This window comes from Grampus griseus, assembly GCF_964374135.1.
Source record: "Grampus griseus genome assembly, chromosome: 17".
Classification (NCBI taxonomy): domain Eukaryota; kingdom Metazoa; phylum Chordata; class Mammalia; order Artiodactyla; family Delphinidae; genus Grampus; species Grampus griseus.
Window position 1 is genome coordinate 61377617 of NC_139011.1, and position 27550 is coordinate 61405166.

The 27550-nt window shown below is 39.0% G+C and overlaps 1 long non-coding RNA gene across 1 annotated transcript in view; it reads left to right on the forward strand.

Moving 5' to 3' along the window:
* Nucleotides 1-949: 949 nt before the first annotated feature.
* Nucleotides 950-27550, forward strand: part of LOC309835555 — a 110476-nt gene continuing 83875 nt past the window's right edge. Inside the window, exon 1 of the long non-coding RNA XR_014298024.1 lies at nucleotides 950-1145. This is a non-coding gene — a long non-coding RNA (uncharacterized lncRNA). The remainder of the gene's footprint in view (nucleotides 1146-27550) is intronic.

Sequence of the window (27550 nt, forward strand, 5' to 3'; positions counted from 1 at the left end):
GAGGAAGGAAAAAAGAAAACCTTCATTTTCTTTAATATGCTTCTCCGTGGAGAAGAAAAACTCTAAAACACAATCAGTCACAGAGATTGTGAAATAATCCCAATCCCTCCTTTCTGTTGTATTTAAACCATCCTTTCCAACAACTTCTAGACACAATTGTTTTTATTCTTCAGTTAGGAAAAAAGAGAGAAAAAAGAAAGAAAGAGAGAAAGTCTGAGCTTGCTCTGTCAGTTTTGCCAGTAAATATAAAGTAAAACAAGTGTTGATGGTACCGAGAGTGTTACATACCCGGGCTGTGTTTTTGCATTGCTCTCAATGGAAGCGATCGATGCCCGTGTCACTGTCGCGTCCCAATCGCAGCCAAGTCTCAGCCTTAATCTAAGCAACATCCGAAAAGGCAGCGGCAGCCGCAGCCTCTCCCTGACTCTTCCATCCATCCACCCAACTAAAAATATAATACTACATATGAGCTTTAACCACTCCACGTTTATAGGGATCAAGCCACTGAAAATCCAGGAGAACACAATAAAAAAAAAAAAAAAAGCCCTCCTTCTGTCTCTTGTCTCTCTCTCCTCTCTCTTCCTCTCTCTCTCCTCTCTCTCTGTCTCTCCTTTTGCCATCTACATGATCCTTGATTAAACATGGAACAGAGTTAATAAAAAAAGGGGGGGGGAGGACTCAAGGAGAGGAAATGCAACTGTCAGAAATCGGGACCGCCAGATTTCCTGGTGAACCTGCCTCTCTGAGTCAGTGTCAATCCACCATCTTCCGCCAGTGAACTTGTCTTTGGGTTTTTGCTTGGTCTGGGGGGGTTGTTGTTGTTGTGTGTGTGTGCTTTTTTTGGAACGGGGGAGGGGAAAGGCAAGGTGGGGGCTGGCGGTGGGGGGGAGTAGGGAGACCGTGTGTGTCTGTGAGTGTGTTGAGTGTGAGTGTGTATGTGTGTGTAGGGGTCGGGGTGGGGGGGTCCGTGTTCGCGATCTGAACCTTTGGTACCTACAAGGAGGGTGTCTCACCGAACGGTAGCTAAGACCTCACCAGGACCGCGCGGAAGCGAGGAGTCGCGGCCAAAGGCGCCCGCCGGAGCCTCGTCTCTGGGCCGGACCCCAACCCGAGCGGCCGAAAGGAACCCCCCGCCCGGACCACAGGTAACAAAAGAAATACAAACCAGTGCACCGTCTTCGGGACTGGGGGTGGGAGGGGCTGGGTGGGGAGTCCTCTGTAACTTGGGCATCGGCAGAGAAACTTTATACAATTCCATGAGAAATTTTATTATTTATTTTTCCGATAGAAAAGAGCAGAAAGAATGGGGGGAGGGGGAACGAGATAGAAGTAGAAGGAAGGCGAGACCCGACGCATTCCAGCCCCTCTTCCCTTAGCTGCTCCCGGCCGGAAGGCGCACTTGATGCCGGGAGAGGCGAAGAAGGTGAAGTTCGTTTGTAGACCTGGAACCCCTTTGGGGGTGCCGGGGAATAAATCAGTTCTCACAACCGGTCACAGCCCCCCCCCCATACACACACACACACACACACACACACACACACACACACACACACACACACACCTTGCCCTTCGCCAAAAGGAAAGGAAAAGATTCTTGACCCCGAGCCGCGGGCAGCTCTCCTCCAGTCTAAGACACACCCAGCAGCGAAAGCGCCCCGAGAGAGCTGCGGCCGCCTCCCGGGTCCCTGGCCCCGAGGCCCGGCGATCCCGCCTACTAACGGACCTGTCTGGCGTTCGCCGGCGCCCGGGTCCGCGCCGCCCGCGCCGCCTCCCTCTCCGGCGGGCGGGCGTCTACCTGCAGCCCCAGCCCCGGCTCGCGCCCCAGCCTCTCGGAACCCCCTGCCCACCGCGCACGGAGCCGCGGGCCTCCGCAGCTCCGGCGCGCTAAGCGCCCTTCGTAGAACTTGAGCGAGGGAAGAGGGGTGGTGAGAGGAGGAGAAAACCGAGGCTGAATGGGAGGGGAGGGGAGCAGGGAGAGAAGAGGGAGAGAGGGGCTCCGAGTCCCATCGACCAACGTCCAAACTTTCGGAGGATGGGTGCGAAGGAAGGGTCATCCCGACCGGGGTGAGGGGGCGCGGGGCGACCGGGGGCCCCTGGCAGTGTCCGCGCCGCCGCGGAGCTGACAGCTTCCCCGCGCCTCGAGAAAGCCCCGGGCTCGCGGTGGAGACAGAACCCGAAAAGACAGGCAAAATGAGAGAAAACTGCTCGGCCAAACGTGGATGACCCGCCACTTAATCCAAAAGTTAAATCCCGAAAAACGCACACACACACACACACCCCAAAGAAAGTGGAAAATCAGGTCCTTCAGTGCCCCCTTCCTCCCTCGGCGGAGCAAATCCTGGAGCCAAAAAAGGGGGAAAGAGATAGAAAAGGGGGGGCAGAGCGGAAGAGATGGTCGGGCTGAGGGGATGTGTGCGAGAGCGAGCGGGAGCGAGCGAGCCAGGCGCAGAGAGGGAGAGAGGCGGAGAGGGAGAGAGAGGGAGCGAAATATCAAAGATTGTGCAAGATCAGGCTGGAAAGATAATCGATACTCGACCTAAATTTAACACAAACTACTCAATAAAAGTTAAAGAAAAAACTTACTTTCCATTTCCCCTGCAGTTCCTACTCGATCTTCGCCTCTTTTTTGTTTTGCTTTTATTTTACTTACAGCTGATCACATCCAAGTAAAACGAGAGGGTTCATTAAAAAATAAAAAATTAAAAAAATTAAAAAAATAATCCTCGAACTTTATTGGGTGAAAATAAAAACGCTGGAGCAGAAAGTGGGGGGCATGGAGCGGTCCTCGGGGGTCCGGGAGGAGTTAAAGCATGTGCCGACCGCGGTCTCGCTGTTTGGTTGTGAAGGGGTTGGGAAAAGGAGGAAAGGAAATGAAAATCCGATATGTCTTTATTCTGCTAATTATTATCGTTTTAGCCCTGTTTAAAAAAATGGCTGATTAAGTTGAGTGCGCATGTCTTTGTGTGTCTATTCCCGATATGCACTCTGGGAATGAGAGAGGAGAGCGAGGGAGAGGGAGAGGGAGAGGGGGGAGAGAGAGGTGTAATTAGTGAGGTGATCAACATTCCCCAGACTGCAAATGACGCGCAAGCCCGGACCCGGAGCAGCCCGGGAGCCTCGCGGCTTCCGAAGCTCGGAGCGCTGCGGCGGGAGTCCGGGACGCGGCGACCACAGAGAGGGCAGGGGATGGGGACCTCCGGGGCTCGCACCCCACGCGCCCCTGCGCGCGCGACTCCCAAACTTCATCAGACACACACACACACACACACACACTCTCACACACTCACACACACACACACACACACACACACTCGGCAAGGAGGGGGAGCAAATAAAACATAATACCGCCCAAAACGTGCCCTTTAACCACTCGAAAAAAATTTTGTTTTTTATTTTAATGAGGCAAAGTAATTATAATCGGACCAGAGCTGTGTTTACTAGGAAGCTTTAAGCAGAAAGAGGAGTGAGGGCAATGAAAAGGTTTTCTCTGCTTAGTTTATTCTGCTACGTACAGGAAAGCACTTTAACGGCGAAATGCGGGGTCCTGAGCAAATATGCAGATGTATGTAAATAAAGGGTGCCTGGCAGTGTGCAAATACCGCTCTGCCCAACCTATTTCAAAGGAGGGATTGCACTCTGGATCTGTAGGCACTCAATGTGAACACGTATCTTTCGTTTGTACACGCAGGAAAGAAAACCCAGGGCGTGGAAGATGGAAGCGGTTAGTTTAGTCAAAGTAAACTTTCAAATGAGAATAAGGGATGGTTGCGAGGATGATAGTGAGGGTACGGTTCTAGCCCTTATGTAATATTTTTGAATATTTTATCAGAATTGCATAAGTTCAGTGTAATAGCTTTAAGAAGACTTAGGAAGAAAACCTTTCATCTTGCAAGTGTGTTGAATTATCTTTCTTGAAGCACATTATGATGAATTTTAAAACCCCACTACAGATCTCATTAGAATGAAATATACTTGGTATTTTCTGGTGCAAAATTTAAGGTGGCTGATTCTCATTTGAAAATCTAATTATCTCTTTCCAATATTACAGATGTGAATATGAGTGACACTTTCATTAAAAGATAATTAACTAAAACTAGGAATAGACATACTTTTAAATACCCCCTACTGAATATGGACTATACTGAATACGGACTATACTGAATATGGACTATATATATGTATGTATGTATGTGTGTGTGTGTGTGTGTGTGTGTGTGTGTGTGTGTGTATATCTCCATTGCTCCTCAAAGATAGCATCTTGATACACTGCTATACTGCAGGTCACAAGTAGATACCATCTACGTAATATTTCAAAAATAGGAATTCTAGAGAGAAGGTGAGAGTAACAAATCAAACAAGCTAAAAACAGGAAATACTTGCAATGTCCAGCTTCCTGGACAGGTGAGGCGTCAGCTGCTTTTGAGTTGACAGGCCTTTGAAGTTCTGGATGGCCAGGATCTGCTCCAAAACCTTGTCTTGGGCCTTAAGCACCAAATCTACCAAATACCAACAGAAAGGTTTACTGCACAAGCACTAGGAAAAACAGAGCCTGCAAACACACACACTTCTGGACCTGAAACCTTGCGTTATCAGGAAACATTTGGAAAATCCTAAGACTGATGCAAATAGGATTAAAAAACAAACAAAACACGTGGGAGGATAAAAGCATAGTCCTCAAAAGAGCACACCTAGGCCCTGATCAGGAAAGCTGGTTGCCTACAGCAGCTGGGTAAGGTTACAATGAAAGTGCAGAGGCTTGGAGTGGAGAATAAACCCTAGATATGGTCTTTATTAAGAGAAAAAAGCAAATCACCACCATAAGAATCTAGAGTCAGTCCATGTACTAGTGTATTAGAAACCAGGACTACTAAACATTAACAGAAAGAAAATTATCTACTTCTCCAAAGACTTTATTCCATTTCAAACTTGTTTGGGAAGAAATCTGACCAAAGTGGACAGCTTCCTAAAATTTTTGATTTACTTTCTTTACAGCCCCACCTTTACACACAGCAACTGTATCACCGGTGTGCTAGTGGTTGGTGTCTGATTGCACCTCAGTGGGGTTTATCCATGTGCCTTAAGAAATATACATGCCCACGAGGGTAAAATTTAAATTCTCTGTAACTTGCAAGTGAAGAAGGCGTTTATGTAGCGTTACTGTTTACCGAAAAACACCCCAGAGAGCAAAAATTCTGGCTTTAAGAAACAATTTGAGGTGCGTGTAGGGGGAAGAGGGTGAGGGGAAATGAAGGCAGGGAAACTTTCAGGTTCAAATCAGAAAAGATCAAGCCCTTTGCAGGAGAGGGCTCCATGTACAAGCTCACTGATGGAAAAACCATTTCCTGCGATTTCAGACGGGTAAATGCGTATGATGAAGGTAACACCTGAGAACAATAAGTCTGTTTCAGGCTCAGGTGAAGAAAGGGGTCTATTTCTGGCACTGAAGAATAGGGAAATGATGATCATTTCGTTTTCAAGTTTTCCTTTATTTCTTTTGCCTTTTTTCTCCCTGAAACATCATCAATAATACTAATGTCATTGATGTCAAAACACCAAACGTCAAATCAGGAAAACCATTTAAAAAATTTTGTGGCTATTTCTCCTCTATGCCCTCATCCCCTCTTCCCTGAAAAATACAGCTGTAGTAGTAGTAGTAGTAGTAGTAGTAGTAGTAGTAGTAGTAGTAGTAGTAGTAGTGTGTGTGTGTGTGTGTGTGTTGGGGAGGGGAGTTATCGAATTCTAAGTAAGAAAACAAAAGGAAGGAGGATTTGTAAGAGGGGCGCCCACTTTTGCAATCCTTTCTGCAAGCGAGTATTCCTCTTCTAGCGTTTGTGTGTGTGTGTGTATGTGTGTGTGTTTTCTTTTGAATCATCTCTTCCTCGTCCTCTTTCACCTCCTTCCTAAGAAGAGAAGCTGGGATGAGGGTCGGGGGTTAATGGGCTGAGGGGAAGGGGCAGAGAGGAACTAGCACAGAGTCAAGAGTTTCCTCCAGGGCTCGGCCTTGGAGCGCGTCAGCGCGCGAAGGGGAGCTGGGAGCAGCGGCCGCAGGTTTGCAAGGGGTGGGCCCGGAGGCGCGGAGCGCGGCGCCGCGGGCAGGGGCGCGGCGAGGGGAGCGAGCTCGAGCCCAGCCCGCAGGCTGCTCCGGGGCGCGGGCGCGATCCGCCCGGCTCGACCCGGCTGCGCTGCTGCCCCGCGGCCCCTGGCGCCCTCCTCCTCGGCCCCTGGCTTCGGGAAACCCAGCTGCTCCTTTCAGGTCTCTGCGGACTCCTCGCCTTCAACCTTTGACCCCACACAACACCCCCACCCCCCATGCCGCTGTCCCTAAACTCTGCACGAACCCACCGCCGCCTTCGCGGAACGTTTGGCTACTTTTAATTTCAAAGTGAAACGAGCAGAGGTTTCCCCGCCGCACCCAGAACTTTCCCTAGACCCTTTTCTGCACTTTCCAGGGCTGCCCCGCCGAGCCAAGCCCACTGCAGAGCACTCGGATCCTGACACCCGGCGCCGAGTTGGGGAAGGACCAGAAAGGGCTACCAGGTGGTTAGGTGTTGAGTGTTGGAAGCAAGGAGTAATTAACATTGAGACAAAAGGTAATTTCCACTCCCAGATTTTCCTCGGCGTATTTTATTTCCCACATCTCTGCGGAGGACACTCAGGGCTTTACAATCGGTTTAATGAGTCTTGAGCTGTATGTTCCCCCCTTCCCCCGCCCTGCTCTCGCTGAGTCACTAATAAATACCCCACCTCCCTCTCCCCCGCTTCCCTCCAGCTCAAGACTAGCCCCAGCCCAAGGGGAAAAGGTTCCCAGTCTTTTGACCGCGCTTCCGGGGTCTATAGATGAGCTCAGTTTGAAACGGGGCATTACAAGTGATTTCAGCGTTAGGAACCCTTTATGTCACCATAGACACTTTCAGATCCTCAGCCCCCCTCCTCTTTCCCTCTTTTTGTTGGGTCTTCTCCTCCCGGGGGCTATTTAACAAAGGCAGTCTGTTAACTAACATTTTTGTTTAACTCAGCAACTCCTTTCCAAAACACACTTAAACCTGATACCAAGGTCTGTTATTTTGTGTGTGTGTGTGGCGGGGGGGGGGGGGGGGGGGGAGGAGTATGTATGTATGTAAGGGGGAGACGATGAAGTTGACAGTGAATCGGAAAGTGCAGGGCTTATTGGGGAAAGTGTCACAAGCATTATATTTCTAGTGAAATAATTCAAGAAATAGTGTGGGAGAGCCACTTCCCATTACTATGAAAAAAAGTATATTTTCTTGAGAATTAAAAAAGGGAGGAGGGAGAATGAAAATATGACCTAACATCCAGAATGGACACTCTCTTTGATGGTGAGAGTGAACTAGATGAAATGACATTCAAAGACGAAAGGTATTTTGAGTGTGTATGTACGTGTTTGTGGGCAGTGAAATCCGTCGTTCGCTTATTCCCTCCCCTCCCCCAACCTCGTTCTTCTCTCCTCCGTAGTCTCATTTTTTTTTTTTCCCCAACATAAAAATGACTCCCTCCTGATCCCGGGATCTATCTCTGTACTTCCATATCCCCATATATTTCTACCTTTCCAGACTGAAGCCCAGTTTTTGCTTTAACTTCGAAGTAAATCGGTTTTACCTTTTTCCCCCCCTGGAGGTTCAGACCTGGTTGTGTGTGTGTGTGTGTGTGTGTGTGTGTGTGTGTGTAGGGGGTCATTATGTACAGTTAGACACAGGTAAGGTAAGGAATGGGGAGGGGAGAGGAGTTATAGAGAGTCTGAGGTATAGAGGGTCTGAGGAGGGAAGAATTAAGGGAGGAAGAAAGGAAAGACAGAAAAAGTCAGACACACTCTGGCCTTTCAGAGGTCAGGGCTCAGACAGTACTGTGACCTTCTTTCCCCCTAGGCAACCAGACCAGTGTTTATAAACAAAATCAGGCAGGTCTCTTCCCAAACAATAGCACTTCGCTAACTTCACAAGCACTTCTACAGCTCTTATGCAAATTAATGAGGACCACCACTGCCCCCCACACCATACACATGCACACTCACTCCATCCAGGGTCACAAGCACACCCTTCTCACAATACAAGGAGATATTTCCAGCAAGAGTATCCAACGAAAATTTTACACTCCGTCTGGGGAAGAGCTGTAAGAGACAGCGATGCAGATGGGAAAAGATAGACAAGTGAGGAAAAACAAAATAAAGAATAACTGATTTCATTGAATAGAAGATACAGTTGTGATCTTTTTAAACCTAAAACATCTATATTTAGTCAATGAAATGCTGTAGAGACAATATATTAACTCCAGCCACTAAACAGAATTATTTTAAAACAGGACATTACATTCATCCAAACATCCACATTTCCAAGACAAAAAAAAAAAAAAAAGTCCAGATCTTTATAGTTGAAGAAAAGCCATCACCTCTGTATGTAACATCCCTAAATATTAGACACAAAAGCACCATTAAATCCTACAGCAAACAAACAGCCCATCTGATCTAAGTTACAAAATGTATAATTAAATCCATCTTTAATTACAAAAGGCAGCTAGCAAGCTAAATGAATCAAAGATTTTGAAACAAATGTTGTTTGCCAAGGTACAGAAATGATAGCTTTACATTATATTGTCACCAAAATTCCATTTCAGGAATATAAATTACAAGATAGGAAAAAAAAAAATGGTGAAAGCAAAAAAAAAAAAAAAAAAGAATTAAATGATTTTCAAACTTTTGCTTTAAAATAATTATCAGTGAAAGTCTACCAGAAAAAGATTAAGGAAAATATACCTCAGAGCAAAAAGATCATCTCCTTTTCTTCTTTGTCTATCAGTCCCCTGTTAAAGCATATGGAAAATGTTTTCAGAATGCCCAGATTTGGCACATTGTCACTGCAAAGAGAGGAGCGCAATGATGCTGTTAGAGAAAATGGGAAATAAATTTAGGATTGGGTGCTGCCTCCTTCAATGCGGATTTATCTAAGTTTAATTTAATATTCCGCAATCACTGAATGATCGCATATAATTCACCAAGATTTTAAAGGGCTTTATTTAAATACCTTGAGCAACAAGAGGATGGAATTTAAACCATTGCGGCCATTGCTTATATATTTTATTTTCCTATTAGAACTTTAAGTGGCAATTTCTAATAATAAAAGAAAAAAACGATAAAGATTTGTTTTTTTTAAAGGGAGAATGTTAAAGGAAAGCGTTAGTTTTATTAAAATCATTCTGAACGTAAAATCAAAAAGCACAAAATGGTTGTTTGTAAAACACTAAACCTTTAATCGATTTTATTGGCATTCCGATCGATTAGATAAACGGAAATCTATAGCAAACATCAAAGCATTTAAAACATTTTCCCTATCTCATTTATAAACAAAACTTTTCTTTTCAGCAGAAAAAAGTGATTATCAAACGACTAACAGGAAATTCTTCAGATATCAAATTACGATAATAAAATTATTTCCACATGGAAAAGGATAATGACAATGATGATAGTAATTACAATAATGAATAATTCAACAACCCTTTGACATGTATGGAAGAACCTCGAGCAGAACCGCTCTTGAAGGGGGCCACTTTAAAATAAATACTTTATTTTTAAAGGAAATCTTTTTAAGAGACAACTCAAGGGGAGTAGCTTAGGTGTGGCTCTTGGACTAGTGTTAATTTCCCTGCAATTGCAAGGGAATCAATTTCTTTACCGGCGTTTTCCTTCCAAATTGAGTTACTTCTTATTAGCAAAAATTAATATGCAAATGTCAGTGAGCCTTACCAGGTCTGCAAACTTGTGTCTGAACCTGTCTTCTACTTATTCTAAAAGGTGATTCCCAAATTATAGAGGGGGGGGCGAGGACTGGACTCCCCAAAACTGAATGGAATCACACATTTGATCCTTTAAGTGAAGGAAAATAATTTATTTAGAGATATAAAAACTGCTATCCGGAGAAATGAAACCATCAGAGAGCTTCTGGCATTCTAGCTAGCTGCAGCAAGAGGAAGTGTTGCTGCAACGGGTATTCTGTTTATTTGTTAAAGAAAATCAATGAAAGAGGCTGTAAAGTAGTTAGTGAGGCGTGTGTTTGGGACTCGCGGTGAATCGTGACTCCGTCAGGGTGAACGAGCAGCTCTTCCTCTTGCCAGAAAAGTCCCTGCGTCGCCCCGAGCCGGGGCGCGGGCTGCACGGCACCTGGTTCCAGCTCGCCGGTGCTGCCCCGCGGTGCTCGCGCCAACGCCAGAGTCCGTACAATTCTCTGCCCTTTCTGCCCTCTGTCCTAGCAGTCGCTCCCTCTAGTTGACAACGGGTGCCTTCCCACGCCCTCCCTCAGCAGCACACACCTTTTTCCGCCTTCTCTCTTACTGACTCTAGTCGTTCCCTCCTTCCTTTACGCTACAGGTCTGAACTTCTGCACTTCTTTTCCTTCTACTGGAATCTCACTCTTCTCCATCTCCAAGTCCCTCCGGTGAATCGCCGAATATTTCCTTCCTACCCCGCCCCTCCCCCGTTTCTCTCTCACGCCATTTATTTAGCACCCGGGTCTTCTTACCCTCGCGCTCCTATCCTCTCCTCCAGACATTCCAGAGAGTTCTCATCACACCAGAATGCACTCTCTTTCTCTTCCTCCTCCCCTTGGATTGGAGAGCCGGGGGTGGGTGGGGGTGCGGGCGGGGGGGGGGGGATTGCGATTTCAACTCCCAGGGGGTTTATTCTATTCTTTTAACAGCTTTACTTTCCCTTTTCTTCTTTGCGTAACCTTCACCTACCTACTAATTTATAACAGAAGCGGTTTCTTTCCCTTTCATTGCCTAGTTTACGGTTCCGGTCCGGGGTTGTGCGTCCCACGCACTCTCCGCACCTCCCCCTCCCCGCCCCCACCAGCCCGCATCGCCCCCGCCGGCCGTGCTCCCCGGCAACTATTTTCATTTACTCGGTTGCCGTCTAGTTGCACTTTCTCTTCTCGGAATAAGTTAGCTATCCAGATTTAAAGTTCTCTGTATAGCCCCTCTTTAATTTGTCAAATTACTTCGTTGCCCAAGTTAAGGGAGGGGGTTTGGGGAGGCAGTATATCACCCACTTAAGTCCCTTTTAACACCCCAGTCCCACCCCCCGCCCTGGTAATATCTTATGTGAATAATAACGAATTCTGGACGATTTCCCCTCTCAGCGCGTGCAGATTGCTTATGAGTTATTCCTGAGCGGGTCTCAAACTCCTCACTTGCATCTTCTGGCTTCGAGTGGTCATCCTTCCAAACTTCCCCCCTTTCCTCTCCTTCCCTCCCCGGCAGCCCTGGCTGCGAGCGGAGCTCAGTCTAAAGACCTCGTCCTCTCGCTTCTTGTTTCTTGCTGCTGCAGCTGCCGCTGAAATTCGCTGCGGCCGCTGCCTCTTCCCGCTTTAATCCCAGACCTCCAGTCATTGGGCAGCTCCTCAGAGGCAAGAAGTCAACACCATGGCAACCCGACAAGCCTATCAGATCACCGGCTGGTGTGACAGCAGCAACACTGCAGGCTGGAGTGGGCTGGGCAGAAGAGCAGAGTGGCCTCTACGCTCAGGTACACAGTCTGGGAGTGGACAGCAGCTGTCAGCCTCCACGGTCTGGCTACACAGATGTGCACCACTCAGTTCATACCCCTACCCTGTGTCCCCTCGTAGGTCTGGAGGAGGAGAAGGAGGGATACCAGTAGGATTGGAAGGGCTTCGGAAGAGACTTTCAAGCTAAAGTAATCAAAGCCCTAGGTATTGTAAACTAAAGGTGCCTTGTGCCCCAGCATTCCATGAAACCAAATCGCAGTAGCCTCAGAACCAAATTTAAGGGGTTTGCACAAAGGTGTGGGGCTTTTCTTCACCAGTTCTATCGCTTGCTTGAACAAAATTAAGGAAACATTCTGTTCTGGAGTTCCAAAAGGATACAAGAAACTGTGGCACTTTTAACTTTTACTGTCTGCTAAGTGTTGGTTTCTACAAAAGCTCAACATCACTTTCAGCCATGCTAATTGCTTTGGAAATGACCTAAACTTTACCTGAAATGGCCTTTGCCTTGTTCTTTCCTAAAATGTGTGCTGTGTGTAATGTGTGTTCTAGATCTTGATTCTCTAGAGAAGAAACAGAGAAGACTAGGAAATGGGTAACTGGGAAATCTGTGTGTCCCTCTTGGGCCTACCCAGCCTTTGTATTTCCTCCTTTTCCTTAAGAAACTCCCAAGTAGGCAGATGGAAGAAGACAGGACTTTCACTAATATTTTAGTACATCTTGTTAGTTAACATGAAATAGATAGAAACTGCATTTTTCATTTTTGATTTTAAAAGCACACAATGTTTTTGAGAAACACAACATGTTATTTCTCCATTATAATTATAATTCTGCTGTGAAAACTTTGACAAATAATTGTACAATATGTTATCATTGATCATATAAACCCCTCTATCACTTATCTCGTCGTTGATTTCTAAATTTCAGAACACGCATTTGTCTGTTGAAGTTGGAAAAGACAGAAAGAGAAATCCATTTAATATTGAAGTTAATGTGTCGAATTGAGGAAATCTTGTATGAATTCTAAAATCTACCCTTAAGTCCACTTCACATAAACACAATTCACTAAGTAAACAGCTTTCATATTGATCTAACATTTTAACATTTTTAGGCTCTCAGTGTGTATTTAAATTATCCTTGGCATGCATAAAATCCTAGAGAATTGGAAAGGTTTCTTAAAACAGCAATTGTAATATTAAGAAAGTAGGACAGAGAGCCAATTTTTTTGGCTCTAGAGAAAAATTCAATGAAATCTTGAACTTCATTTCCTTACTTTCTCTATATTTCATTGTTGATGGATCCTAATATTAAAACAGTGCATTTTCAAAATATAATTTATTACAGACCCAAAACGGGTATAATAACGGACATTGGAGAAACAGGTCATGATATACTAGAGAAAACATTTGGACATACTATGATATTCCCTGTAACGAAACTCTAATAACATGCTGGTAACATTTTCTTATTCTGTGCCACTCTGCAGAGTTGTTCAATGAAGAACTGCCAAGCACACAGAACTGAAATTTGGTTAGAGTTTAAATGGTTATTTCAGTGCCAAGTTATTGACATCCTTTAATATTTTTTCCTAATTCATATTACATTTGCCATGTACTGAGTGTTTACAGTGGGAAATGTAGGAAGAAACATAATACCACAATTTTACATTAAAATGCATATATTTAATTCGTTATCTCCCAGAAACAAACTTGTAAATTTAAAATGCTTTTAAAGAGAAGTTAAATAAAGTGTGCAAAAATCTTTCAGTACATTTTGGCTTCAGTAAGAATAAAGGAATACAGGAAATATGATAGCATTAAAAATTTTATTATTTCATTTAATGAATGGTACATCCTCAGTTAGTGGAGTACCTTAGGTTCTATAATACTACTTGTGTACGGGTGTGCGTCTGTATGCTAGTCAAAGATGTGAACAGATACTGCCATTCAAATGTTTATCTATATGTAATATTTCTAATTTTAAAAAATTAAAATAAGATGAAGTTCATAAATTAATATATTACATTTAAATGAAAACAAGTATCTAGATATTCTATTAGATCCTTTGAGTTTCTTAGAAATGATTATTTTTTCTTTATTATTTTTTCTCTGCCATGTATAGATTATCTAAAATTAAACAATTTTTGCATATATTATGCAGATATTTATTTGGTAATCATAAATCAATTTAGTGTCTACCCTTAAAAATACCCTCAGATTATGTGTATATGACCATCTGTTTAAACACAGATTTACATACGTACCACACACATGTTTCTAGTCAGTTCCACATTCAAATCTTTACATTTAAAGCTATTTTCTGTACATTTAGTGTTTTCACCATAGGATGCTGTTGGAAGGAGGGAATTTCTCTTTTTAGCTAATGAATAAGATGGTGGAATTAAATGTAGTTTAAGTGCTAAATTAAAAAAAAAAATCTATGTAAGGATGCCTTGCTCGTTTTCAGCAGAATGGATACCATCTCCATAGAGTTCATTCTTGACCTTACCTGAGTAAGTATTTTAACTTAAAGTATGAGATGCACCTAGAGGGGTAAAACATTGAGCTTAATGGGAAGACAGTTAATAACCTTTTTTCATCCTTGTGCACTATCAATCATGGCTGTCACCAGTCTGCTGAATCAAAGCAAAAGTGTTCTTCACAGATGACTGATTAGAAACGCAAAATCACAAGATCCATCTTCATGGTCACTTTTATTATAGTCATTTTTAAACTGACAGCAACATGCTCAGTTTCAGCACACTGGGCATCACAAATAGTGTCACTCAGTGCAGCTAAGCATGAGAAGAGGTTGGTTGGATTATACTTAAAAATAATTAGGCCCTCAACCCTTTGTGGAGCCGGGAAAAAAGGTATTTCTCTCTCCATCGCCCATATCCTCCCCCACCTCCATAACTCACTTTGATTCCACTGTATCATTAGTTTATATCATTAATTTACCATCTTGAAAAGAGGTGATCAAGGTATAGTTTTATCCTCGTTAATTATCTAGAAATTAGGGAATGAAAAGTTACAGATAACTTTTTGTCTACCACTTTTTGTCAACTTCATGACAACATCATTGTTACCCTTATAGTTAAATTGGGCTCTTTTTATATAGAAATGTGTTTTTAGACTAAAAGCCTCAGGAATCTAGGTAGTCAGGTACTAGTAAATGATACTTGCTATGAAGTATCACTGAGGACATCTATCTGTTGAAGGCATCTAATAGCATCCCCTGGATGCTGTAGCATTGGAATTACTGGGATTATAACTATTTAAATGCATAATCTTAAAGTGGTCAAGATATTAACTATTAAGTGGCTATGTAAATTCTTGTTTTACCCCCTACATTACTTCCTTTTCAGCCCTAGAATATTGAAGCAATGACAAATTTGAAAAACCAACAAGTAGAAATACATAAAAATCATTAAACTAGGAGGTTTGAAACAGTTATGGCTGAATCAAACGATAAGGAACTTTGTCTTTACTTAGAATCTTGGTCTTTATGCTACAAAGATTACCCCTTCAGGTTTATTTCATGCTATTTTTACATTCCTTCAGAATATTTTGTAATATTATAAGGTACTAATGATACAAATATTTATATGGGAAAATTTTAATAGAAATATTTCAAAATATGTTGTGATTCTCGTGCCCATTTTACAAGCTCCTTATTTCATATTTCAGAAAAGAAAACCCAATTGAATTTAAATTTTAATTTAGTAATTTTAACCAAAATATCCATTTGAAATTTCTATACAGTTCTCTTTTCCTTTTATCTCAAATGTTCATTTCCTTGTTAGCAGCCAAATACACTCATGTAGAGAGAGGAAGAAGGAGAGAGAAGAAAAATTATCAATGATATTTCTTTATATAGTATAATGCCTTCATATTCATTTTCAAACACGTTCATATTCTACTTTAACACCTCTCTGTAAATCTACCAATTCTTTTCCTCCGTCTCTACAAGCAGACACACACATACACACATACCTATACTCCTTTATTGCTTTATTCTAGGTTATGAGAATGCTTTTCTTCTCTGCACAAAATACATAGATTGACAAGACATATATAATGATATATCTATACTTATATGGATAGTAATAGGTGCACAAATATACTCTCTATGTATAAGAAGGCTAACATTAATTTCCTTAAATACTGTACTTTGTTAATACATATTTTTCTGTAAAATGGAGACATTATGAAATATCTCAATTAGCTATTTAGTTTGATTTTACATTCTTAGACGAATGAAATTGTCTTAGAATTTGAATAGATACATGTGTTAGTTGATATTTTAAAATATTTACACTTTATAAAAATCAATGACAATAGTTACTGATCTATTGTTAAATATGTAAAACTAGGATTAAATGAAATGCTTACATATTTTAAAAGCTACATAGTTGCATAGATGACAATGTAATGATCACCTTAATGGCTTCATTTTCAGTTTACTCTAATGACAAAACCGACAAAATTTGTGTGTGTATGTGTGAGTGTGTATGTATGTGTGCTTAGTTTAGATAAATTTATACTTTTAGAAAGGATAGTATCCCACAGAATTCAATATTATTTTTGAAAGTTAATTTTTGTTGTAAAATATCCTTTGTGACTAGGCTATACTAGTCAGAATATTTCTAGAAAAGATTTATTTGAAATAGCTGGACTCACTATAACACATTTAAGCTACTAAAACTAATTCAGTGAAATGATATGCATGATTTTTGCCATCATCTTGGTAATCTGTATGGGCAGTCACTATAGATCTTAAACATTAATCTTTAATATGCATCATAAATATGAACATTCATAATGTTTATAAAGATTATAGATCTGGAATCATGTTTTCCGCTATAGATGGGTCTTAATAAACAGAAAATAAAAATAATTTTCCTTTATATTTTAGGGATATAATCAAAGCTCTTTAAAAATTAGTTTCTTTTGAAAGTTACTATGGAGAATCATTGAGAATTTTATGTTTTGACGTAATTTGAAAACAACATTCACTTACATTTAAAGCATTAATTTAGATATTTTTTTGGAAAAAAAATGTGTCTTTATTTATTTGAAAAGTTTATCAGACTATTTTGTTGCTGTTAGTTTAAAAACCTATCTTAATTTGTGTGCATTGCTTGTGCTTTCATTTGCTTCATTCAGAATGTTCTTGTGTTTAAGTGAATACATAAAGTATACAATCTTATTTAATAGTAGAATATCATATGACATATGGACTAACAAGAAATCTCATAATTTAGTTGGCAGAGGTATATTTAATATATAAATACGTATTCATCAAAGAATATTTTAAACTAAAAAAAGACAAATGAAATGTTTGTGCATTTCATTTGGGGCTGAAATTTATATTTGTGCATTGCATGTAATATATGATATATACATGCATATACACAATTACACCTAAATACTCTCAAATTTAGATTACTGACTTCTTTAAATGGTAAAATGCTGTCACACACAAATAGTACAATTATCTTTGCCAAACTTGGTTTACGCAGCCTGAATATGCAGTTATGGCATTTCTCTCTTTTCTGAGATATGATTTTCCCTTGATACTGGAATTGTTCTTTGTTGAATCTTTGTGATTAAAAAAAAAAAGAAAGCTGTTATATGAGTGTCAGTTTGCAATAAATGTGTGAAAAAATGTACAGTCAGGATAGACTGGCCGTCTTTCAGTGTGTCTTTCCTACCTGGGCTTCAGGGCTCCAGCTCCGTACCAGTGATATTTAAAGAGAAAGGAAATGAAAGCAAAGGTCATACAAAAATCACCTTTAATATTTTATAGTAAAAAAGAGAACATTTTGAAATATTTACAATAATTTGTTATGTAATTTTATTTTAATTTTTTTTCTGTATTAATTTTCAAAATCTACTATTATAACTATAACTCATTTAAAATTGTCATTGTGTTCAACTCTTACTTACAGAAAAAATATTCACCCCTCTAAAACCTTTAAACCTGAAATTATTATTTTCTCTACCATTCATATTCTCCAAAGCTTTCTGCCACTCACCCACTAAAGCTAAATGATGCATTTTATAACAAATGGACTATTTTGATCAGCATGCACTATTTTACCTTGAACTTCAGTTTACAAAGAGATATGCAAATAGATTTAATGACAACTTTTCAGAATACACCCCAAGAGGTTAGTGATGTTTTCAAGTAAAAAATTTAGGACAATATGATATAAAGATCCTTTTTTTTTTGATAGCTAAAGCTTTTATATGTAAACCTTCACTTATGTATTACACAACCACTGAAGAATTTTAATGTATTGCAGTTCATTTTGCAATATTTGCACAAATGATCAGAGTAGTATTATGTTGCTTAGTTATTTCATTATATTATATTTCACATTTAGATTTTCATTCGAATTTTCCCGTTTTCAACATTTGGATATCATCTCATTAGCTATCATAAACCAGTAGTTTAAGGAGGGGTAATTCTGAAATGTAAACACCCCTTCTAGAATTTTACAGCATTGCCATGGCAGCATTACTTTCCCCCAAACATTTCCCTGTTATGATTATAAGAAAAGATCAGATGCTGTGGCAATCTTTTTCATATGTGATCTTTCTTTCGAATTATTTTCAAAGTCAACCGTCCTTAGACCTTATTTTCATCTCCACAAAGCATTAAGTTTTGCTTCTTTGTAAAATATTTCTTCATAACATATCTTAGTTTAATTCACTTTTAGCAAAAGAAACACCCAAGCTCAATCTGGAGACCTCCTTCCAACATAATTTAGCTGGACCTTTTCTTAGTAAAGGTTTTCTGGTTTTCATTTTCACTTCATATTCTCAAATAAAAGATCCTTTGTTGTCTACCATTTGATTGGACTTAATGAAAAACACTCCATTTTAACTTAACAGTATTTCCTTTTGAATTTATTATATTTAAGAACACTGTCAAAAATCAAACATTTAATCTCAGGTTTTTGTATTTCAAAATATATTACTATCACATGGCTCAGAGAGGTGATGTAAAAAGTATACTGAAAAGATTTCAAAAAGAAAAGCAAAAGCGAAAAAAAACAGCTTCATTTTAATATGAAACTAAATACTATGGCTAATGTGCAGATTGGGTGCAGCAGCTGACTGTAAAGTCGAACATGTGACAGGGTGCCAACAGCGGAATTGTGCAGTATTGACTAAATGAGGTTCACTGATTTGTATTGAGGCTAATATCTTCTTTAAACAATTCCGTGTAAATTGTGCGTATAAAGTCATTGGAAGCTATTTCTCAGGACAGCCTCGCTGGCTAGCTACCTGCTGGAGTGAGGAAGATAATCAATAGGGAGAAATAGAGCCGAGCATGAGCCTGGGAAGCTTCAGAGCAGTTAATGCTGATAAAAGTAGATGATGTCAATATTTGGGAATAGCACAACTCTAGGATAATAGACAAAAGAGAAGTGCATATGTTGCAGGGTGTTCAAACAGGGGCAAAATTAAAAGCCTAAGTGGCAGATGATATCCTAGGCTGTAAAAGACATTATTGATTACAGGTATTGGTAAATTTATCCTGAAATCCAAACAGAGCAAGATGCTATATGAAAAAGGTACCGAACTTTTCTCAGAAGCTTAAATACCCATTTCCATTTCAATGGCCAGAAGGTTTCTGCTCATGATTAGTCTAGGAGAGATTGTCTTCCAAACATTTGGCAGATATATATTTTTACATATGTAATATTTCATGTCTCAGGAAGAAATTGTATTTTTTTAAAATTTTCTAAGTTGTTTCCAAGATACAACAAATAAAATAACTTGTAAAAGATAAATGAAAATAGGCTGTCAGTCAAAGGGTGATACCAAAGAAATAAACGAACCTAATTGCCTTTGCATATACTTGTGATTATAGCAGACGCCTTATTTTTTAAAGGTAGTAGACTTATTGGAAGTGAGGTAATGGTATATTTGTACTAATTTAATACTGAAAATCAGTTTTCCTCTTGCTGTCAGGCGATGAAATTTTGTTCTTCTGTGCTGATCTTTCTGTTGATGTATTATGACATAGTCTGTCAACATGAACAGATATGTGGAAGGAGATTGGGTGACTGAGACATACAACCTGCACAGAACTCTTCTTGAATTTTAAGCATGTTATAGTGTTTGGGTACAACAAGTAAGACTGTGCTTGCTTTAAGATGCTGTATTTTTACATAATTTAAGCCCAAGCAAAACAGGTGGGCTACGTGACAAAGCTTCCAACCTGAATGAGTGAGCTAAATCCAAAACACCTATTTCAGAATACCTTTTTAAAAATCCCTTACACATCATACGTTGGTTCCTTTAAGAAAAAAAAAAATTGCAAAATATAAGTTTCTCGACAAAGAGGAGAAATCTATTCATGGACACGTGATTATCAAACATAGCCATTTTCTCTTAAATTAAAGAATTCCACAACTGTTCCATGCTTTTATTGTCTCAGATGTTTTTATTGTTTGGTGTTAGATATATATCAACACATAATTCTGAAGTTAGGTAAAACAGCCAAGCTTTGATAGTTTTCACTTAAAATTAAATATAAGAAATGTTATTAGAAAAGCAAGTTTAAAATCAAAGCAAATTTATCTGGGACCTAACATTGTAAACATTATTTTTACTCATAAAAATACAGAAATAAATAAATTTTACCCCTGATATTCATTTTATGCTTTTATTTTAGGAATAACTCTTTATTTTGAAAAAAAAACTTTTAATTTTTTTTACCAAATCACACATTGGAATTATTAACCCAAGTCACTGGATTCCAATTAAAATAATTTCATATTCCAAATATATAATCTTTGTAAGCTTTCCTACAAATAAAATTTGCTTTTAAAAAAATTGCAAGTATGTTGTCATAAATCCTCTCTTTTCATCTTAAATACAGAGAAATAAAAGGTCCTTGGTCATTCTTGAATTCTAAAGAAGGTTTCGTTTCAAATAAAATATGAATTTTGATTTAGAGACACAGAAAAAAATCTTTTAAGATCTATACTTCAACTAATTTGTTAATCTTGTGCCACTTTTAGCATTTGTCACACATATAGACCAGGAAATTGGCTCCATCTCATTCTAGCTCTGTATTGAATTAAAAACCTCCACTGCAAAGAAGAGCATGATGTGGGGAAAGAATAAATTTAGTTCTTTCTTTAGTAATGCACATATATTTCCATACATTTCACATCCTCAGGGAGCCTATGAATGCATTCAATAAATACAAAACTATAAACTGTAATTCCAGAAAAGGGAAAGGTTTAAACAGTTTTCTGATTTTAATATACCATTTTAAGTTTGAAGGATGAAAATTCAATAATTTCATACATTTTATTTTACTTTTTTTTAGCAGACACCTTCAGTATTAGAAATAAATCTAAAATAATGAATCTTAGTTGTTCCTTCCACTTGGATAACGTTAGCAGTTTTAGATCAAAGCAAATTAAATATCAGCAGTGACAAATTGAGAAAAATGTTTTATACCAGTTGAATCTATGTTTGCATTCAATCCACCAAAGTCCACCCTGGCTAATTTAGTAGACATTGTATACAAACCATTTATGTACAGACATTAAAAGGAGTGTCCATTCCTATTTCATGTTTCTAGGCTGACAGAAAAGGTAGTTTTCCATAAAGTGTGATAATAATGGATAGATTTTAAGCGCGATGGGTGCATTTCTCTGACAATTTTGTTGAAATATGCCCCACAGGTGAAGGAGATTACTAACTCTGATATAGACTCGTTGAAGGTATAGTTCACTATACTTTCAAGCATTTGAATCTGTGACTGTGTTCTGAGGAGACCGTGCAGTGTGGTAGATTTATGATGGCCTCATGGAAACCGGAAACAGAGCTAGCAAAGATGATGGCATACTTGTTCAGAAAAACGGTGAACTGAAGGTCCCTGATTTACACTGACATGTATCTTGATGAAACCATAGTTTGCAAATTGCCTTGAGTAGTCATCATTTATTAAGTGCTTGATAGCTACATAAATGTACATATCTTTTAAAATATATCGAGAATGCTGATACTGTATTTGCAAGAATTTTCTTTCAGATCTGAGGTTAAAAATATTTTACTTACCTATTTCTATTTTCTAAATACCTTAGAAATTAATATTCAGTAAAGAAATCATGTCAGTTAAGAAATACATTCCCTAATATCAATAGTGAAAAACGAAAAACTCCAGTAATATGAAGAATTCTGAAAAATTTCACAGTATATCTGCATATTAATTAAGAGGTTTAAAGTCTTTAAGGTTTTGTGTTTTTCACATTTATGTTATTATTCAAGGATAAAGAAAAGACTGAGCTTCAATTGTCAACTTAAAATCCATCACTCCCTGACTCATTCCTGTTTCAAGTGTTTAACCGACATGGTCTTCGTTTGAAGGATATAGCTGTTTCTCCCTTATTTTGTGAGGCCAGTGAAGATAGTCCCTGCCTAATTCAGGAATGAAATTGTGCACATATATGCTCATAGACTTTTTTTTCCCTACGGGAAGTCTTATCTGTGTATGATTAGAAATGACAGAATGCATGACACACACTTGTAATCATTCTGCTATGCATTTCCAATTCCTGAGAACTTTATTCCTCGCCATCCCTTTTTATTTTTATAATAGTCGATAGTGTCACTATTTCAATTTAGAAGAAACACAATTTTTTCCTCAGGTCTCACAATACCAATTTAGATGCTCCTACTTAATCTGAGAAATTAATGTTTGGGAAAACACGAAGTGTTACGTGATTAAAAGCTTTGAAATTGTTGAAACCACAGTCCTTTTAAAATCCTCATTCTATTGGTGCCATTCTCCTTGTATTTTACAGCTGAGGGGTTTGGATGCTTAATGCTGGTATTGTGTGAAGTGGGTGTTCCTGGAAGTCACACTTATGAATTATTATGTGCCCCAACTGCTTCCGGGCATAAAATTTCTCTAACAGACAGCAGCTGACAGATTGGGAGAATCTGGCACAAAGTGTCAGATAACGTCTAACTGTAAGGTAAGTTTTGGAAGTATCTTTTGGGTCTCTTTTCTTAGGGATTTAGCAAAAACAAATGGAATATATAGAAAGCACATATTTTTGTTATTGGCCTAACCTCTTTAGCACAGCTCAGCATCTCAGGATACCTTTTTTTTATGGTAAAAAACACATAACATGAGATTTACCCTCTTATCAAAATTTTAAGTGTACAGTATTCAACTATAGGTGCAAGACTGTACAGCCAATCTCTAGAATTTTTTCATCTTATATAGCTGAAACTTTCTCCCGTTGCGGAGCACAGGCTCCAGACACGCAGGCTCAGCGGCCATGGCTCACGGGCCCAGCCGCTCCGCGGCATGTGGGATCTTCCCGGACCGGGTCACAAACCCATGTCCCCTGCATCGGCAGGCCGACTCTCAACAACTGCGCCACCAGGGAAGCCCTAACTGAAACTTTTTACCTAACTCCTTATGTCCATGTTCCCAAAGCCCTGCAACCATTTTACTCTCTGTTTTTATGAATTTGACCATTTAGATATTTCACATAAGTGGAATCATTTAGTATTTGTCTTTCTGTGACTGCCTTATTTCACTTAGCATAATGTCCTCAGGGGGCATCAGGATACCTTTCCGGGTCTAGCCTTATTCTCCCTTTCCTTGGGGGGTCACAGAGAAGGGGCTTAGTTGGAATGTTCGCCATGGAATAAAACAGTTCACTTACTAGGAGACTGCCGTGGGAGGGGAGTCAGAACAGAAAGGCTGGTGGATTCTTACAGGAAACAGGTACAATGAGACTCGTAGCCACCATTTTCGTCATTGCTGATGGTTGGGAAGTGAGGTGAATGTTAATTGCGTGTTCACAGTGGGATAAGGGCTTTACTTACATTGTCACATTCATCCATTCAAGTCCCCACTGAGGTAGATACTGTTATATCCCCACTTTGCAGATGAAGGAAATTAAAGCAGAGAGGTGAAATAACTTGCACAAGTTGATAGAGCACTTAAGTACTAGACATGGGACTCAGCCTTCCCCTGAGCACTGTTATGCTGCTTCCCTAGTAGTCGCTTAGTAAAAACCGGTCTTTGAATCCAAGAAAGTAAAAATGTAGTCTGTATCAATGGAGGAGAAACAGCTCTTCCATCTTTTCTCCTAGCTAAGAAATAAGGAGAAAGAATCCTTGGCCAAGGTCTGCTGACTTTTTCTAGCTATTTTGTCCTAGGGTAAACAGAGTAAACATATCAGAGTTAGATGTATTAATACATCCTAGGGTACAGACGTCAGAATGTTCAGTGTGGCAGCTTTAATCTTCTAGGCTTCTTTGGTGGTTTGATGTCCAGACCCCAACTATTCTCAGTGGTGTGACTTTACTGATGGGTTTGTAGAGGATGCACAAATTTAGTAAAATCCAAGTATTCCATGTGAGTGGATCTGTTTTCAATTACGTGTTTCTGTAACATTAATAGGAGTTATCGATGGTTTCCACAACTGTATTCTTTGGTTCTAGTTGTTGCATTTACATGCTATTGTATGAGATCAAGTATAAACTTATGGTTCAGTGGGAGAATTTATTTTTTTTTTACTCCTTAGATAGGATTTAGTGCTTAACTTTCTATATTCTCATCAATGATTGCTTTTATTATTTCTTCTGCATTCACTTTTGTTCAAAAAGACATTCACTAAAAATTACTTGTTTTATTTACTCATGAGTTGCAGATGATGTGAAAATTGTTGATACCCATCACGCCAAATCCTATTACAGGTGTATAGTCTGTTGAGGTAATATATATATATATTGCTTCATTAAAAATTATAACATTTACTTATGTGTACAGGATGCTTTGTAAACAGTAGGTGCTCAATATGTGTTAAGCAAGAAAATACATATTTGCTTTGATTAAAATATGATTTAAAAGGACCACAGGCCTTTGATCTCAACATTGGTTATTCAGGTTTGTTAAAGATTACTTTTTTCCCCTCTTAGGCAACCATGAGGATGAGGATATAGGCAAATACAGGGAGCTGGCACCTATAATGTTGGAGACAGGGAATGTCAGAGGTGCACAATTATTATTCAGCAAACAATAGAGCGAAGTACATAAGAGCGGAAGCATTGGAATCAGTGAAGAGAGGGTTAGAATTCTAGCTCTAGTTAATATGGTGTTGTGATCCTAGACCAGTTATTAACCTCTTCAGACCTAGTTTGCCTTTTCTATAAAGTGGGTATTATAATAACAGGGAGAGATGCCTCAAGAGATGGTTTTTAAATATTCTGTGGAATAGCACAGAGCCTGGCATTGTGTAAGTACTCAGTAAACTTTACCTGCCCCTATTAATATATAGGATATTTTGATGGCTGTAAATATATATTGGTTTGCTATTTGAAAATTTCTGGTTTTGGTATGTTACACAAATGAGTGATCTTTCAAATCAAAAACTTGTTTTCTTTTGAGGATTCTCTTAAGAATCAAAGCAGACTCAAATCCAAGAGGAAACTCTTTAAAAACAGAGTTGTAATTCAGAATATTATGGTTCTATAAACTTGTTGAGTTCAAAACATGAAACTTGAATAATTTGGTCTTATATGTGGTAGAAATAACCTATAAAAATTTTAAATTAAGTAGAATTTTCCTTTCATAGTTGGCATGGGATTCACATTTTTTTTAAACATCTTTATTGGAGTATAATTGCTTACAATGGTGTGTTTCTGCTGTATAACAAAGTGAATCAGCTATACGTATACATATATACCCATATCCCTTCCCTCTTGCATCTCCCTCCCACCCTCCCTATCCACCCCCCCCATCCCATCCCTCTAGGTGGACACAAAGCACCGAGCTGATATCCCTGTGTTATGCAGCTGCTTCCCACTATCTATCTATTTCACATTTGGGATTCACATTTTTGAACTGTGCTGTGGCTACAATGATGAATGAGTTACTGTCTCTATATTTTAAAAACTTGAAGCTCGATGGCATGTTTAATGACCAAAATTATGATGTAAGAGCATTAAGGTAAATATTAATTCCATGAGACTAATTTAAGAGTGTAAAGTCAGGATTTAATGTATGTTGTGGGCTACTGAGAATGCCATGTTTTTTCAAACGTTCTAAAGCTCTACATCTGTCACTATTGTGTATGTATGCACGTGCGTGTGTGTGTGTGTGTGCACGTGCGTGTGTGTTCATGAACTGAGAAAACAAAATTTTAAAAACTCGTCTTTTAATCCGGCTTTCATTGCCATGTTTGTAGGAAAAGAAATAGTGTTTTCCTCTCTCACTCTTAAGTGAAGAATCTATTTCCCTGAAGGAATAGTTACGTGCATGCATAAACTGGCAGACAAGGCTTCTGTTACACAGTCATGTAAACAGTGAAGTCGTTATAAATAGCAAAATTTCTTCAACAGAAGTAGTAATATTTATGATGTTTTCCACATTCCTTCATTTTTAAGTTTTCTGCTTTCTTTCAAAGTCTGCTGGGCAGTGCCATACATAACTTTTGAGGAAGAAAGGCAAAGCTCTTTCCCTTTATCACTGACAGGAATAACAAATATCCCATCTCTTCCTGTCCTTTGACTTGGGTGACTTGTGCCCTCGTGTATGACCACAAGGCACCCTTTCTGTTGACAGTTACAAGCAAAGTAGAGATGCTCTGTTGGACTGTATGCACAGTCCAAATAAGCCAGGATGTTAAGGATGATCTGGGCACCAAAAGTGTAGGTGTTTGAAGCACGGTATACCCATCTTTCTGGACACGTAGACAAAACAGACAAAAGGACAGAGATTGAGCATTCCTAAATTTTCGACCATATTTCATTCATAAATGAAATGAATTAGATGACTTAGGGTTTTCTAACTGCTAGAGACAAAAACATTTCTCAACATTAGATTGTTGAAATTAAACCCACTTTTCAGAGTCTATAAGATGTATTTGGTAAATTTTCTCTTTTTTTCCCAAGAAAGATAGGCATTATTTTCTATTCTAATTTGGTATTAACATTAAAAGCATGTCTGACTGCCATCTATTATCACAGGTGTCATCAGATGGAAATCTAGTTCTTGAGCTTAACTCTGATATTCTGTGTGCCAAGACAAGTGGGAACCAAATACATCTCTAATGCTGATTTCCTCACCTGGACTGTTGCTCTCTCAATGTAACCTCATGATAGAATTGAAGTGATATATATTCCAAATCTTTTGGAAATCATTTGCTCTTAACCCAAAAGCCCAAGAGTAAAGAATGCCTACATGCCAACAAGAGAAAGGAAAACAACTAACTGGCAGAAAAAGAGATAAACAACATGAGCAAAGCTTTGTTAATCTTTAGTCTTTTCATTAGAGATTTACTCAGTCATATAACTAATATATCTTGGGTGCTCACAGGGTGCCTGAAGAAGAGGCATTGTAGAACTGGAGGTGCAGAGTACAAACAAGACTAGAATTCCTACCTATTAAATGGGAGTGAGATGAACATTTAGTACTGGTACAATGTAATGAAGCAGGCACAGTTTCTTAGAAGGGCTAACTTCCACATTGCAATTTGATGCATAGACATCATATCATAAACATATTTCCATCATATTGTAGATTTATTATTTTTTATGGCTAGATGTATTATATTTTAACTCCTCATACATTAAACTTTTAGATTGTTTCTGAACTTTTTCTATCATTGACATTATTATTTAGAAATTTGAAGATTGCCTCAATGTCCAATAATAAAGAAATGAGGGAATAAATCATGACATAGATGTGCAATAGAGGACTATACAACATTAAAATGACTCTTGCCAACACTCTTTAAGGATTTTACAATGAAAAAGTAGAGCAAAAACTGAATTATATACACACATTTATATATTAAGAGCTCAGTCATGTTTATAGATTGAGCTCAATTTTGTATACATACGAAACTATCAAGGAAATTTTACCAAACTTTTACATGTGGTAAATTTTGTATGTGGGGTTATAGTTAATTACTAATGATTTTTCTTTTTATTCTTTGCTTTTATAAAGTTTTTCTCTAAAGACTGTCTTTTTTTTAGAATCAG